Source organism: Cryptomeria japonica, unplaced genomic scaffold (genome assembly GCF_030272615.1).
Source record: "Cryptomeria japonica unplaced genomic scaffold, Sugi_1.0 HiC_scaffold_142, whole genome shotgun sequence".
NCBI classification, from domain to species: domain Eukaryota; kingdom Viridiplantae; phylum Streptophyta; class Pinopsida; order Cupressales; family Cupressaceae; genus Cryptomeria; species Cryptomeria japonica.
In genome coordinates, this window is record NW_026728964.1 from 289369 (window position 1) to 308073 (window position 18705).

The following is an 18705-nucleotide window of genomic DNA, read 5'->3' on the forward strand; positions in this document are numbered from 1 at the left end:
TCACAGTCAGTGATGGGGAACCTCATGTTGCTTGGGAGAACACAAAGAACATGCTTTGACAGAGGCTATCGATATCCCAAAATCGCAGAGAAAGGCTTTTAAAATTATTGAAGATCATTATTGATTTCTTGGATGATGTTGGGATGCAATATTTCTTAGACTTAGACTCATTTCCAGTTGACGAGAAAATCTTCGTTGATGAACTGCTTGCAATTTGGATTTATGCTCCAAAGAGGGAGAGGCATAATGCCTTTACTATGTTATTGGAACTTGCAAGCAGAAATCTCGTGAACTTAATCAGCAATCAAGGGTACATGTCTTTCCTTGCATATATTAACTTCTTCTTTTCATTTTTTCAAGCATCGAGATAGCTTGGTTGTTGCATTTATTAGAAGTTGAGTAGCAAGGTGAGCAAGGTGAATGACGTGACCGCCAAGCAGAGCACAATGGAGGCTCGCTGTCAACTGAAAAATGAATGTGATTTGACATCTATGTCAATCATGTTGTCTGTGAATACTGAAAAAAGTCAAAGAAAAAAGGGCAAAGATCCCATGGTTGTAAGCAGTGCAATGGTCTTACACTCTCTATCCCTGAACGTCGACCATAGATTTTTCTTAAATTTGTATTCTCTATGATAATATTTTACTATAAATCATAGTAATTAATGCTCTTCAGGCAGTAAGTTCGACTCGTGTAGAACTTCTTACAAATTTTCAACTACTATGTGATTTACGGATGATTCATCTAATAATTTCTTCTTATTATCAACACCTAGCAACTCCAAAACGGGAAAACAATTGTGCTCTTCCAATTAGAGATTTATCTTGAAAATATTCATCCCATATTTTTTTGCAGTGTAATTTTAATGTGCTTTCTAGTATCATATCCTCAGCTGAAATCTCATTGAAAAGAGCATCTTCATCCGTCTCCATCAAATTGGCAATACCAAAGAAAAAAATTATGGATTGACTTGGACCAATTTCTTGTCTTTCTTGAATTGCGACCACTTCATTGTCAATGGGAACTTGTTCTTAAGCAACGTGTTGTAACCCTATTTTTTTGTCTCTTTTATTCAATCATACTTCCATAATCTAGTCCTTTTATTGTCCATTGAACAAATTTCTATTGAAAAACAATCCAAATCTGCAGACCTCTAAATACACATGCCCACATGCACATATATGTCAAGTGAATTGGACCCAAATTTAAATATGCATACTATATTTTTAAGTTATTCTACTTGTCAAGTCCACGTACAAAATGAACATGAATGGTCTACTTAACTAATATACTTAGCTAATAATGACTCTCTTGTTAACTGATATAGAATGGTCCAATTAACCAATCTAATGAGTCCATACATTGTATGAGAACCATACATATTGCATAGACACACATACATACATACATACATGCATACATACATACATGTACACACATACACATAACATACACATACACATGCACATGCACATACACATACACATACACACATATATACATACATATACACACACTCACACATACACATACACACATACATATGTATCATGTACATACATACATACACACATACACACACATATGTACACACGCATACACACACATACACAAATACATGTAGACATATATATTTACACACATAAGCATACATATATATACACATATGCACATACACACATACACACATACACATACACATGCGCACACACAAACACATACACATACTCACACATGCAGACATACATACATGATATATACATACATATATACTCACACATGCTCACAGATGCAGACATAGACATATGCACTTACTCACATATGCAGACAGACATACATGATACAGACATAGACACATACATACATACACATACGCACACATACACACACATACACATACACATAAACACACATGCACATACACATACACACATATACACATACATACACATACACACACATATACACATACACAAATACAAACATAAACATACACACACACACACACACACACACACACACACACACACACACACACACACACATAGACACATATGCACATACACACATGTACACACATACACATACACATGTACACATACACACATATGCACATACACACATGTACACACATATACATACACATGTACACATACACACATACACATACACATACACATACATATACATGCACATACACATACATATACATGCACATACACACGTACACATATACACACATATACATAGACATACACACAGACATACACATACACACACATATACACATACACACATACACATAAACACATACTCAGACATACACATACACACATAAACATACATACATACATACATACATACATAGACACATACACATACACATGCATGCATATACATATAAACATACATATGTACATACACATATACACATACATATACATATACACATATACATACATCTACACATACATGTACATGTATACATTAAATACACACACATATGTATCATGTACATACATACATACATACATGCATTCACATGCATACATACATATACACATACGCATACATATACACATATACATACATATACACGTACATGTACATGTATACATTATAGATACACACATACATGTATACATTATAGATACACACATACATGCATACATACATACATACATACATACATACATACATGTACACACATAGACACACACAAACACATACATACATACACTTATACACACACATATGTACACATGTATACCTATACATACATACGCATACATACACACACACATACATACACACATACACACATACACATACACACACATACACATACATACATACATCATGTACATATAAACACATACATACACCATGTGCACGCATACACATACATAATGTATGCATACACAACACACACACATGCACACATACATACATACATACACACGCATACATACACACACACATATATACACACATGTAGACATACATACATACATACACATACACACACATGTAGACATGCATACATGTGATACATATATACATACACATACATACACATACACACACACACACATTCATATATACATAGAAACACATACTATATTTTTGTAGAAAATTAGATCAAACATCACAACCAAGAAGACACAATGGTTGTTACAACTACTAATAATCCAAAAATTAACGTCCATTTGTATGTTCATAGGCCAAATTCATCCGAATTTCCACGGGTCTTAACACAATCAAAAACACATAAAACACTTTCTTATCCTAATGTCAATGTTCTCATGGCGGTAACTTCAGCCCACAACTTGGAATCTCCATCAGTTCAAGTGTAGGGACACCTTGAGGGATGTATTCACTAATTTTCCCTTTTTCGTGAGAGGACAGCTAGGGGCCTCCAAGACTGGAAGGATGACCCAACCACCCTCTCCTCGAAAAGCTACAAGTAGCTTGTGCTAAGCTGATGATTTTTGCCTCATCTCATGAGAGCCTTATGGTGAGTATCTTGGTGGGCAAAACAGCTATCCCCTTGCACTGAAATTATCGTGATGTTCAGTCAAAAAAAGGTTGGGCCAGTACTCTAAGGTGTCTAGTGGGGGAACTTCTGTAGTCCTTGGTGCCTATCAATGCAGTGGTTATCCACATAAGAATCTATTCTAGTCCTCATAAGAGGATTTTTATGCATCTCACATAAGTGTGGATGCTAAGGGAACCTGTCAAATAGGCCAACTTCACCAAGTTGTCGCGCCTTTCGCCTAATGTATTAATTTATATAGTAGGCTAAAGAAATAGCGCATGGGTTGTTCCCCTCTCACACGGCCTTATGGGCTTCTCGAGAGGGCAGACCCTTCTACCTAAAAAGAAGATGATAACAAATTCTCTTACACCCAATGTCCAATAGAAGACGAGGGGAGCTCGGATACTTTTGTTATCATCTTTAGGGTTCTATCAAAACACAAAGCATGCCAAAGGCACATGACACTTTAGAAATATTGTGAGTAGGCTTTTAAAGTTCAAAAAGAAGCTGATTAGAAATTTAAAAAAATATTAAATGATATTAAAAAAAATTAAAAAATTCTCTAGATGAGAGAATCCTCTCCAAAAGGGTATAATTGTTTTATTGATAATGATAAATTTAGTAATCAAAAGGTGACGCCAAATAAAAACTACCCAATTCAGCTATGTTGGACTTCAAAATATTATTATGAGCAAAATATACATCAAATTTTTTATTTTTTTTAGCACTACATATATATGTCTTCTATTTGGAAAATAAAAATCAGAAAAAATAAGTTCATTTTTTTTTTTTTGGTGATGCCAACTAGAACCCCTAATTTTCAATATTTTTCAGCAAAAAAATATCTCTTTAAATTTATTTTAAAAAAAGGCAATTTTTTAAAAAAATTTCAAATAAATCATACACAAATTTCATTAATATTTCTACATTTGATCAGTTTACATCTGTTGGTGTAAATAAATATTCATTTTGGATATTATTACACTTACTTAAGTTAACTTAGGATAATGCATCTCATCATAATTTGGAATTGAGACACTTAGGGAAGTGTGCACTTAGGGATAGAGCTTGTAGGAGAAATTCCACCTTTTGTGGTCTTATTTTGTTGTTACACTCCACATTCGGTGGGTCATCCACCTCTTGTGGAATATTATATTATTTCTCCTACCTACCCTTAGTATTTCTTACCTAACCTTGTTTCTCATTGAGACACATGTCATATTTGTGTGCTCATACATCCATATGGCCTTGCCTATATAAGCAGGCCTCTATTCATTGTATTGGTTAATCCAATTGATCATTTGTATATTGATGAGAATACAGTTTGTTCTTGTCATTCTATTGTCTCTTTTATGCTTTTTATTGTGCCCTTGATCTTGGCAAAATCCAACAACATCATTTCGAAATTCAATTTAGAAATGTCACTTTTATGAAGTCAAAGTTAAACAGTTTTAGTTGTGTTGGCCACTTCCTTTATAAAAGTGTGACACAACATTGCGCTTTTACCCCATGATCAACGATATTTATCTATTGCATTGGTTTCATCATGATCTATTTGATTTCTAGTCCATCTCTTAGGTTTTTTATGATTTAATCATTTAAATCCTATTTAAAATTTCTCCTTAGGATTGACAAATTTATTCATTTATCCTAAGTGTCCTATGTCACAATAAATTTGAATTATTTAATTGGATAATTAGCTTCCATTTTTCTGAGCTAATTAATAAATGAAATTTATTAATTAGTCCCACCCAATTTCCTCATTTTCAAATTTCTTTTTTGCCACCTAATTTTCTCCTAACATTTCCCACTAATTTTTTCTCTAATCTTGTTCCTCTTTTCATGCTCAATTTTTCATGAATTGAAACTATTCTCTCCAATTTGTCATTATTTTATGAGAAAATTTTATGGATAATTTGTCATAATCAAGTGGCCATTTTCCTATCAATCGTGTCATAATTGATGAGCACAATTTTCTCTCAATTTGTCATTATTTTGACATAGCAATTTGTCATCAAAATTATCATTCAATCATGTCATAATCATGCCAATATTTTAAAGGCTATTTATAAGTTGAGAAAAACACAGAAAATTCAAGACCTTAATGAGAGTGTAAGAGTTTGTATTTTGAATTCATTGCAAAAAAAATGCACTTTTAAAAAAAGGACACTCAATTTTGAGTTTCCTTGCAAAATTTATGAGTAAATCAATTGTTTCCTTGTTACAAAATTTATCCTCCAAAAATAATTTTTAATTAGAGAAAATTTACCAAAAGGACAGTGAAGGGAAGGAAGAAGATAAAAATGACAACTTCAAAAAGGATAACTCTACTAAAAAAAGTAAATCAACTATTGAGAAAGTTACATGTTCCTTTTGTAAGAAAACTGGTCATGAAGAACATGAATGCATGAAACAAAAAATTGAGCACCTCGCTTTTCTATTCAAAAAGAATAATATTGGGGTAACTGATTTTGTCAAAGAATCTTCTTCAAATCAAGAAAATACTAAGGACAAAGAGAAATTAAAAGGCAAGGCCTTAGTTGCTACATCATCATCTTTATCTCCATGGATTAAAGATTTCGGTGCTACACTCCATATGGGTTCTCAAAAGGTTGATTCTCCATCCTTAAAACAAATCAATATGCATTCAAATGATACTCTAGCATTGGTCAAAGGGAGAGGGTCTGTTGAATTTGAAGGAGGAACATTTTCAAATGTTAAAAGTGTGCCTTCACTATCAACTAATCTCCTTTCATGGGCATATCATTGACTTAGTTAATTAATCTACAAGCTCTTCTTGGTGTGTGTTCTACATCAACAACATTATCTTTTTTCATTTATAAGAGTATTATTTGTACATGAGTACCTTATCAAGCTTCATGACTGTGACTCATTTCCATTTTCTTTCTACATGGGTACCTCACCATGCTAGTAGTCGTAATCCATTTCTCTTATTATCCTCCTAAGTTATGCTTAAAGGGGGGTGTTAGTGTAATTATTTTATTTTAAGCCTACTTATTCATCCATTTCTACTTGACACTTGTTCATATAAGTTGTCAAGATCATTTAGGAGTTGATTAGAGAGGTGTCAACTTAGTTTTGATACCTCACGCTAGTTTAGTGGGAGGCATCACGCCACCACTCATTGAGTGACCACTCATTGAATGTTGGCTTCAACTTTTGATTCGACCCAATCACTCTTACCATATGTAAGCTTCTTCTTGAATCTTCATCTTATTTTAATTGTCGATTTTTCTCATATTCAGGTTGCAATCTTGTGCTTGTTATTTACCTTCATTGGATCTTGGTTATTTCAAATACAATCTAAAACATAAAAATGACCAAAAATATAAAACTTTGCTAAAATCACCCTTTATAAAAATAAGAAATAAAAACATGTAAATAAGAATATAAAAATAAAACCTAAATATAATTAAAAAAATTAACTATCAAAAGACAACAATCTTCATGTATCCAATCTAAAATCTAAATACCAACAATCAAGGAAAGCTAAATGCTCTTGAAACACTCATGATGCCTACAATCAAGGAAAGCCAAACGCTCTTGAAACACTCACAATGCAAGAATTTGAGTGCAAGAAGATGAAATGAAGAGATCTCAATGGTTGTGGGGTTTTATAACCCATTCTTACATGTGAGCCATAGATTACCATCAATCCTCAATGTTCCAAGTTTGAATGCATGTTTGCATACTTGTAGGTTTGTTGAAAAAGTCCACCACTACATGAGTTCTATGATTTTGGGATTACACTTTCAAACATAAAAGTTTAGTAAAAATATTTTCTAATGCTAACACTTTAAGATTTTGGATCTCTAATGCATATTTTACATTCTTGCAAGTTGATGAAAATTTTGGATAGAGTAAAGAGAATTAGGGTTTCAAGATTCAAATGTGTACTTACAATTTTTAAGTCAAGTGAAAAAGTCTAATAACATTAGAATTTTGGGACTTTTAAGATATTTTGCTAGTTTGCAACTTGCAAGGTCATAAGAAAAGTTTGAAACCTTAACAATAACGAAAAAAATTGACTTCCAAACCTAGAAAATTTTAATCAAACACAAAATTTATATTTTCTTACTTCGAGAACACCAAGATACCTCAATAAGACCATTTTGACACACATATTATTTTTATTGAGCTCTAGCAAGAAAAATTGAGATAGAAAACCAAATAATCCAAATGGAAATAAAATTCAAGCCCAACCTCCCAAAAAAAAAGTGAAACACAAAAAATTAAGATCAAAATTAAAATATAAGAAAAAAATTAAAGATTCCTAATTTTAAATAAATATGAGTGTGTTGTAGAGACAACACCATAAAAGACAAAAAAAGAAAGAAAGAAAGAAAGAAAAATGACACATAAAAATTAAGATCAAAATTAAAATATAAGAAAAAAATTAAGGGTTCCTAATTTTAAATAAATATTTGTGTGTGGAGACAACACCATCAAAGATAATATTTATTACGTTCCATAATATCGTAAGTGGATAAAAGTTTAGGACCAGTCATTGAGGATGTCAAGAATCTAATTTTCCTATCAAACTTTTAAGGATATAATTTAGGACATCAAGCTAGTTCCATTTTTGGCACATAAATATATTCAATATTTATCTATTCTTGGATACAAATCTGAACAAAGCAATGACACAATATGATTTTATCTCTAGCAATGCTCCTATTAAAGGAATCTTCCCTAAAAATATCCTAAATTCCTATTCTAAAATCAAGTAAGAGGGTCTTCTTAATAATTTCTTAGATGTTTTAAGTGATTCGATGATATCTCATGCTAAAGTTGTGTTTAAGGCCCAAGTGATCTATTGGTATGTCATGTCTTCAAAGCCTCTCCACACCCCAAGTGTGTCACTCCTTGAATTTTGTAAACTTCACACCTTGAATTTTGTTTTTTTAAAGGTAATCTTTAACATATATAGAGAGATTGTAGCATATATTATTGTTATAAAATATGATATCATAATATTAAATGATATTGTCGCAAAAATTAATTTAAAAGAAAATAATAATGATGATAAAAAAATCATTTATGAAACAAACAATCAGTAATTCGTGAGAAAATTTTGCTGAGGGTAAGGTTTCCACATCATAAGGGATGGAGGTTGAGATCTCTCTCAAATCAATTTGGGAGAATAGATACCTTATTGTCCTTGATTTTTAGTCAAAGAGGTTTTAACCTAAGACAATTTGGGAGAATGGATACCCCCTAGTCCTTGGCTTTTAGTTGAAGAGGTTTCAGCCTAAGGCTTGTGCTCCCCCTAAAACAACTTTGTGAATGAAAAATCCTTCATAAAAAAACCTTGACAATATACTAAAAAAATATTTATAACAGAAAATATCTAAATAATTACAACATCATTCAATTGTACTGTTACAAAACTAATAAATTCTTTAAAAATGAGAGACTTCAAGATAACAATATACTAAAAAAATGTTTATAACACAAAACATCTAAATAATTACAATTCCATGTCATTCTTACTGTTACAAAAGTAATCAATTCTAAAAAAAAAAATCCCAAGATAGCAATCAATGTCAAATTTATAAAAATCTAGATTTTTTTATTAAAAAAAATTATCTCCAAAATATAATAGAATTTTTAAAGATAAGATTTGATTTGATTTTCAGTTTAGATTGTTGTCACAATCCAACACTAAACATCATCGTCCAAACTGTACATGCTTCTGTTGGCTCTTCTCACCCATATCTCCATGCTTAAGCGAGATGGAGGAAGAGAATCTGCCCTTGGCAGAGAGCCCCCCAACGATACCGACGCCCCCATTGGATGGCCCCCCTCATCGGGAAGCGGGCCAATGGCAAATTGGTTACCAGGGCCAGTTTCACCTCACAGCGCGCCTATCCTATGGTAAGACCCAAGCCCTAGCTAGCAGGACCTTAGTCTTCGCGCGGGTACAGTGCTCCTAATGCAGTTCCGTGCAGGACATGGGGACTGGGCCAATGGCCGAGGGTATACGTCCACGCCTGCCGATAGCGAAGGGCACGAGTCATCTTCTTAACCAGGACGCCAGGTCCCATCTACCGTATACATAATAGAAAGTGCCAATTCACCCTTCTCCGGTAGGGGGGCAGTGGCCACCAAATACAGGTGCAGTTAGCGGTCACTTTCTCGATGAATTGGAAATGACGACGTCCTTACCGAGCATCCCAAACCAATGGGGCCTTAACTCCCAGTAGAGTGAATCGGAACTGCTTCACGGAGAAACTGGAGAGGATAAAAAAAAGTCGCATACATCTAAAGCTTTGATCCAATGAGCGAGTACGAAGCGACCAGGTCTGATCAATAAATGAATTAGCAGCACCCACCCAAAGTAATTCCTCTCAGATATAGATTCCCATTCTTGGTAGTAGGAGAAATGGCTGGATATGGTCCTAAGAGTTCACCTTCCCTTCTCTCTCCCGAGCGATCGCCTCTAAGACGTCAGCTCGACTATGCCCCCGCGGTGGGGTAGCTAATCCGTAAGAAAGAGTATGAGATCCGCCCCTTCGGGTTAAGGCACATGATGGGTGAGATGGGGCCTCGTGATGCATGCCCCTTGTTCCATATTCGATTCGGACTCTCCCTCTAGATGTGAACTGGATGGGGGCGGTGGGTCCGATACGAAAGGAGGTGTGTACTCTTCGTCAGTAGTAGCCCCATGGGTGGGTCTGATGAAGATAAGGGTTGTTGTCCATACCCAGCGACTGAACGGCATAACCTCTTCTTGCTGTACTTCGCGGGAACGGTGTACTCATGGACGCCCACGACGGGGAATAAGAAAATATCGGGAGAATCGAGCAAGGATGCTTGCTTTGAGTATGTCCCCGGGCCCCCCCTCTTTTATATTATTGACCCAGTGCAGGCGGAGGCTGGAGCGTCGAATTGTTATCCAACAACACAGCCCGAGGAGGAGCTGGCGAGAAACCTCTCTCCGATTCACAGGGGCGGTTCCCTATTGCACATGAGGAACTAATGAGTGGCATCTTCCTGACTTGCTCAATTTGGAATACTACAACTAGCAAATTGGGGGGCACGATACTTCAACAAGATGGAAGAGCCTGTGCTGATTTGAGCCTCACAAGGAGAGAATAAATAGGGTTTTTTTCTTCTTTTTTTGAATAAATAGTTATTATGGTATTGATTCGCCTCCTATACAGCAGAATAGGAAAAGCCACATGTTGGTATTCCAAAAGTTGTATATAAAAAATGCTTAGGGGTGAAGTTTTTTATTTTTGGTTTTGTGATATATTATGAAGTTGAGAAATTAATTCTTAAATAAGAATGTCTCAAGTCATACAGGACAAAAAGTTTGGAAGGAATTTTCAGTTGGTAAAGATTTTGTAAGAATATTTATGACATCTATAATTTATAAGATGGGGTTACAAAATGGATTTGGATAAAGCATGTAAGACTATCTATTTTGAGAAAGCATGGAGTTCTATTATATTGGAGTACTTTGATCATAGGTTTGGGTGTCTCTTTTGAACCAATAGTATTAATGTACGGTCTTAAAAAACTATTGGTGGTTTTTTAGGTTTTAATGTTTATATATTGAGGTTTTAGTTTAGAAGTTCCACATTGATTATGGATAATAATAAAAGTGTTATAGGAGTTCCAATATTGAATTAATAAAATATTATTTGTAAAGATTATATATATATATATATATATATAGAATCTATATTATTGAAATAAGTATTTCCACATTGATTATGGATAATAATAAAAGTGTTATAGGAGTTCCAATATTGAATTAATAAAATATTATTTGTAAAGATTATATATATATATATAGAATCTATATTATTGAAATAAGTATTTTTTTATTCTTTCTTTTTTTAAGCAAATATTTACTATGATACTGATTTACTTTCTCTACATGAGAATAGGAAGAGCTCCATGTGGGTATTCCAAAAGTTAAATTAAACAATGATATTAGTCTAAGGATGAGGTTTAAATTTTTAAAACAACTTTTGAGACAATATCACAAGAACTCTAATAAAATGTTTTTCTTGAAAAATCATAAAATAAAAAATTAATGTCTTTGATAAATAATTATGAGAAATAAGATGTCCCAATTCATAGATAAAGCATCTAAGATTACCTAATTTGAGCACAAATGAGAATTGAATTATATTACATGACTTTGACCATAGTTTTGGATGTCCATTTTAAATCCATATTATTAATCTTTGGTCATAGGAAACAATTTGTGGTTTTCTAGGTTTCTATGCTTATATATTAAAGCTTTGACATAGAGGTCTGACATTCATTTTAGATAATAATAATATAGATTTAATACCAATTTTAATGTTGCATTATTTATTGACATATTATTGAAATGTTGATATAAATAATAATATATCATTTGTAAAGATTATTTCATTATATTTGAATGTATATCAATATACATTTATATATATTTAATATGCAATAAATATATATAATTATACAATTTACATATCAAATATATATGATAAACAAATTGATATCTTAACAGAATTCCTAATATTCTAAAAAGATAAATAATCAACTTATTAACTAAAAGATTCTAGACATAAAACAGGCAAGCTCACCAATTTACATTTGAACCTATTTCAAATATAATTCAATTTAGAAAATGCACCACGATCCTCAACCCCCCTTGTCATGTTGGTATGTTAATTTTTTATTTTTTTTCATGATATAAAAATTAGATTTCTAGAATGAAGTTAGTTGTTAACTGTAGTTGTACATTTTTTCTATTTTTAATTGACATATTGAAGTGAATATGTAATGAATTTTTGTTTTGGATCTGTGCAGATGAATTTTTTTTGTAATTCAATTGAATGTATAGAAAATTTACTTTTGAACAACGTATTCCTATTTATTTAATTTTCTTCTTGCCAGCGTCCTCCCTGCCTGTACCGCAGTGGGAGCTTTGGAACATGCTATGCACACCCATTGTGAGATGTTGTTCCAACTGGCCTGGTAGATATGTTTGCAAGCTGTGGAAGCACAAACAACGCACACGAACTGTTTGACAATATGCCTCAATGAAATTTGGTCTCATGGAATTCGATGATTGCTGGATATGGACAAAATGGATTTGTGGACAAAGATTTGGAAACTTCCGAAGTAAATGAAATTTATAGCTGGAAAGCTAGCATTCTCCTCGCCTGTCCCAAAACGTGAGCTTTGGCAGCATAAATCTATTTCTTATGAAACTGAAACTGAAACTTGTCTTAATATCATCCTCTCTTTTTTTTGTTTCTCTTAATTAGCTCTTTGGACTTTCTCATCACAATATCATGTTCCCTCTTCAAATGTTGTTTATTTTTTTAATTTTCTCACGATATGCTTCTATTAATCTAATCCCAATTTTTTTCCTTCAAGTTTATACATGATCATCTTCTTTTTTTTTTTCTGTTTTTTGTTTTTTGTTTTCTATTATTTTAAAATTTTCCTTTTGTCAATGAGAATTTTTCTATTTTGTATTTGATTTTTTACATTATCTAATTTAGCATCATAGATTAAATTTAGACAATACGATTATTAACTTTTTATCATGGTATCAACATATTCTTATAGAACTATTAAATTAGAAAAAAGAAAATATCAAATGATTTATCACACTCTTATCTATTAATTAAAAATAAAAAAGTTTTTGTTTTCTTATTTTATCACCACCAAAATCACATGTAGACTTTCCTCTTTTTTCCCTTCTACACTCATTAGCATAATGCCCTAGTTTACAATAGTTATAATATTTTGTTCTTGGCCTTTTGATCTTCCTCTTTCTTCATTGCCTCTATTCTTTTTTTTTTTGATCGATTTCAATGCCTCTATTATTATTACGGTAACTTCCGCTACCACCTCCTTCCCAATACTTATCATGGTAACCCACATGGAGGGTCCTACATCCTGAATTTATACCACTAGTGTATATTGTTAAGTGGTCTTATTCTTTCTCTTAATTGAAGTTCCCAATGGACATGCACATTAGATATACATTAAATTATCTTATAGCTAAAACCTATGCTCTATCCATACCCGTATTAAAAAAATTATCCCCTACTCAATCTATGGATAATTGGTTTTGATGCAGTCAAGGGAGGGAGGTCCAATGAAGGGCAACCCCACCTTGCAACCTAAAACATAAACACCATGAAAGATACTAGTAATCAGTTGACACAACACAAGGTATAACCAGGGAAAACAAAAAAAAGAGAAATCCTTATAATAATTTAATGAAAATTACAGATGCCCTTAGGCTTTACAGATGCTAGGATGCAGCCCAGGATAACAAAATAGTTCAAACAACTTAATTTCCTGATCCAATAGATCATTTGCCTTTGACTTTGTCCTCTGTTATGTCTTCTGATCTGAACCTCAGTCTGCTAGACCAAAATACCTCAATGCCTTCTAAATCTACATCTTTTATGTTTCTTATGAATTCTGAATATGTTTAAGCCTAGAGTCTCTAGATGCTAAATCTATCTCCGCAGCTCTAAATTCATAAATATGAAGAAACACAACAATCTACAAGGTCACCTCCTTGGTAATCAGCAACTCCACGATCAACTGCTCCAACCCGAGTGATTTCCCGAATGCCCCTGCATCAGACTCTCGGGGTTATCTAAAAAGTGATTCCCATCAATTTGATATGCAACATGCCACAATCAATGCTATCTCTAGAATTTGGTTTGGCGATCTATTCATAGGTACTTGCAACTGCCTCAGCTTCAACGGTGTGACTACAAGTCTAATTGCCTCTCCTTGGCGATCTATTGCACAAACTTGCAACCTGCCTCAATTAGTGATCTGTTCAAGATAACCTACCAACTACCTCAAGTTCTTTCTTCTAGGTTCGGCGACCTACTCGCAAGCCTGGTACTGCCTCAATGTTCAACGATCTGAACAAGTCTTCAAGCTGCCTCAAGTTTTCTTCTTTCGACAGGTTCACAACAAGCTCTGTGCTATAATACCACCCAATGTAGTCAAGGTACGAAGGTCCAATGAAGGGCAACCCCACCTTGCAGCCTAAAACATAAACACCATGAAAGATACTGGTAACCAGTTGACACAACACAAGGTATAACTAGTGAAAATAGAAAAAGAGAAATCTTTATAATAATTTAATGAGTTGCATATACCCTCAAGCTTTACAGATGTTAGGCCGCAACCAGGATAACAAAATGATTCATACAACTTAATTTCCTGATCCAGTAGATCATCTGCCTTCGACTATTTCCTCTTCTTTGTTTGTTGGTTCATAATAATCAAAGAACGTTAATCATATTATTTTCCCCTTGAACTAACTGGTTGCATGTGAAAAATGCAAAGAATTGGTGAACACAAAAAATTATATGTAAAATATATGAGCATGTTAGCACAATTAAAATGTAGTAATATCATAAATAAATAAAAATTGGTCATAATTCTACACTAGTAATTTCTATTTTTGATAGCATTCTTGGAAATTAGATTGTGTGAAATAGGCAATCATGTTTGATGATCCACAAAATTTGTAGTGGTCACTAAAATCAAACTATTAATGTCCCCATGCATATTCCACTCAAACTAATATGTTTCAATTCCCTTTTCTTCTAAAGTGTATAAAAATGCATGGTTGAATTTGGATGGGATGTGATGAATGACAGTAAGTGAGTAGAGAAAATTTTTAATTTTATCCATACTGAACATAGAAACAACCAAGAAAACATCACACACAAAGGAAATTCCAAACCTTTTCTCCTCATAAAAACTAAGGTACAAATTCACTCTATGATAATATTCGAGGGACCTTCTTGTATTAAACAAAATTAATTTGATAATGTATATAATTACATCCTATACATGGTGCACACTCCTAATCATTAGACCTTCAATCTTTAAAATATCTTCTAAGACTTTGCTTTGCAAATAGTGCAATTCATGGTTCGTATGTGATTCTCTCACATCAGAGAGAAAACATGATAAATGGTATACTAAATGGTTGCTACTAAATAATTTTTCTACCAGGGTGGTCTCACTGATCCCTATAATTCCATAGATCCCTAACAACTACTTCGTGACCTTTCTTTGCCTCTTTATCTTTGAACAAAAACTTGAAAAATTGTGGATGAGTTTGACAAGTCCAACCAAATATTTTGCAACATCTTACAACATAATATTTTTCTTTCTTGCACCACCTGTATCAAACAAGAAACAATACTTTCTCACAAATTATTGAAATACAAATGATGGTTACAAAACATAATTTAGAAAAATGACCCAACCTCTTTTAAATATAGAAAAGGTAGCTAAGACATCCCCTCAAATTTGTAAATATGAAAAGATAAAATATTGGATGCTAAAATAAATCCAAACATATTTAAAGAAACTATAATTCTAATTAGCTCTTTGAATAAGTAAATAAAATAAAATATTTCTTAAATAGCACTTAAGAAAAATAAAATAGTTCAAATTATCCATGGGGAATAGACTAGAAAGATAATATTTTTAAAGATATAGATAATGCTCACTTTTTTTAATCCTTTGCTTCAACCATTGCATGGATAAGGGAACCCATGCAATTGGAAATTATAGGGTTTGTGTTATTGTAACCTTGCAAATGAAGTCTCAAATAGTATTGATTCCTCTGTAAATCCTCTTTATATAAATAAAATAAAATAATTATTAGTTAAAGTTAAAATTTATATGATTATGTATATATGTAATAAATAAAATAGTCTAAAATAAAGAAAATATTAGTCACACATTGGTGTGCAAAGGATACACCAACAATTATTGCTTTTATTTTGTTTATCAATTTTAAAATATAATGGGACAATGCTTGAGATCAATTTTCTCAATAATTTCCACACAAATTTCACATGTTATTTTAAACATTAAATATTAAAACCAATTAGAGAAACTAAAATTATTTTAGTAGAAAGTAAAAAGAAAGTATGTGTAAATTGATTACATATGTTCCTTCAAAATTAATGTGGATGCATAGTAAGATGTACACACCCCTTGACGAAGAAGATGATTTGGATGTCTTCAAATATCAAAAATAAAATTTCATGACATTAATGAAAAGTGATAGATAATCACTAATTTTGGAGGCCATATAAAAATTTAAGGAAAAACTATTTTAAAAATAATCTTTTTAATCAAAACTTTACAATCTAGTTGAACCTATATGTATTAGTTGATATCATCATATGTGTTCCATAATTTGGTTTGATAAATTAAAATACTACAAACTATACAATTGCAAATCCTTGTAAAGAAAAATTGATCTCCTTATATTTTTCTTTGTGTCGCTCTCTATATATGTCCGCCTTTCTATCTAGCCTTTTCCTCTACTAATCTATCTCTCTTTTTCTTTATATATATAAATATTTCTCTCTTCCTCTCTATCTCCCTATCTTTTTCTCACAATGGCTCTTTGTCTCCCTCTCTATCTCTCTCTTTAATATACCTTTATCTCTCTTTTTTCTTGTATCTCTTTCTTTTTCTCTCTATAGTTATCTCTTTCTCCACTCTCTATTCTCCTTGCCTTTTCTTTCATCCTCCTCTATCCTTTTTCTCTCTTCATTTCTTTTTTTCACCCCCCTCTTTCTAGGTTTTTCTCCCTCACTCTGTTTATCTCCTATTTCTCTCTTTTCCCCCTCTCTCTCCCAACTCACTCTTGGTTTCAATATATCTCTCTCTTTATTCATCTATCACTCTTTCACTAAATATAGATCGCTCCACATATTTCTACATTGAAATAAATCAATTTTTGCGGAAATTTTTCCTACACTATTATTTTGAAGAGAGAGTTATAAAAATTTCAAGATTTTAACAATTATATTAAACATAAACATATTCAAATATAAAATAAATAATATATATTATATCACAAGTGTATATGGGAAATCCTTTCAAGGAAAAATAATCCATATTCTAGAGCCACTCAATGAATTATTTAGTAAGTCATGAATGTAATACACTTGTAGGGAAAACCTTTGTAAGAGTATCACTAAATAAATATCTAGAGGAATTCTTACAACTTAACAATATCTACAAAACCCTACATGCAACCTTCACCTCAAGTACTTAATATATAGGAGATAAAAAACTTGAAATCATCCAATGGTAATTAGAAACCCATGATCTAAAACTACTTAAAAGTGGTAACACCAATCAAAGATGTCTTATGATATTTCATAGAATACTGCATAAGTTTGTCAATAGGTGTAACTCCCCTTTACAACTATTTTATGCATCCAACAATTTTATGCATCCAACAATTTTTAATATTTCTTAAGCAAACTTTAAAGGGCCATAACTAATCTTGTGGATTGATTAAATCATTTTTTAAAGAATTAGATAATCAAAGAAATTTTACTTTTTGACAAAAAAAAGAACTATATAACCTAATAATTATCTAGATTTTATATATAAAAATAATATCTTTGATTAATTGACATGACATAAAATATTGAAACGATGTCTGTTTTTTAATGCTTGATTTAATCTATAGAAAAATACTTTAAAATAATACTGTAAAGCGGAAAATCGAACCCTAGTTGTTCCCCCACTCCATGGAGAGAGAAAGGAGGTCACTAGGATTGACGGTTTTCACTTAGGAGAGACTTTACATTCAAAAGAGGGGTTGAAACCCACAAGATCCAATCTCACACAATGCAAGACTAGATTCTAAATGAGTTTCAAGGGTTAAGACATCAAGGATACCCTCTTTTGTAAAGAATGTAGATAGAATGATTGAACTAGGAATGCATGTAAAGTAAGAAAGATTCGCTTGTAGACGGAGATAGGGACATAGGATGAAGCTACGGACCTGAAATTAGCAGTAAAATGTCGAGACGATGCTGTCCTGCAAATTTGAGCGAAAGTTGACGGGACGATGGCACCCGGAGTGCACACGGTCCTCCAAAAAATGCACGAAACAAAGGGGGATCTGTTCATCTCTGCACAAGGATTCCAGATCTTCAATTACAGCCGCATACCTGCAACCTACACACAGAAAAGAGAGGACGATTGGGGGGTTAGGGATTAGGGGTTTGCCTTTAGGTCAAACCCCGGTTTTAGAATTAACCAAGAAATGAGAATACTATAAATGTAAATGTTTGTAATGTAAACAAGTACTGATACCTTGTTGT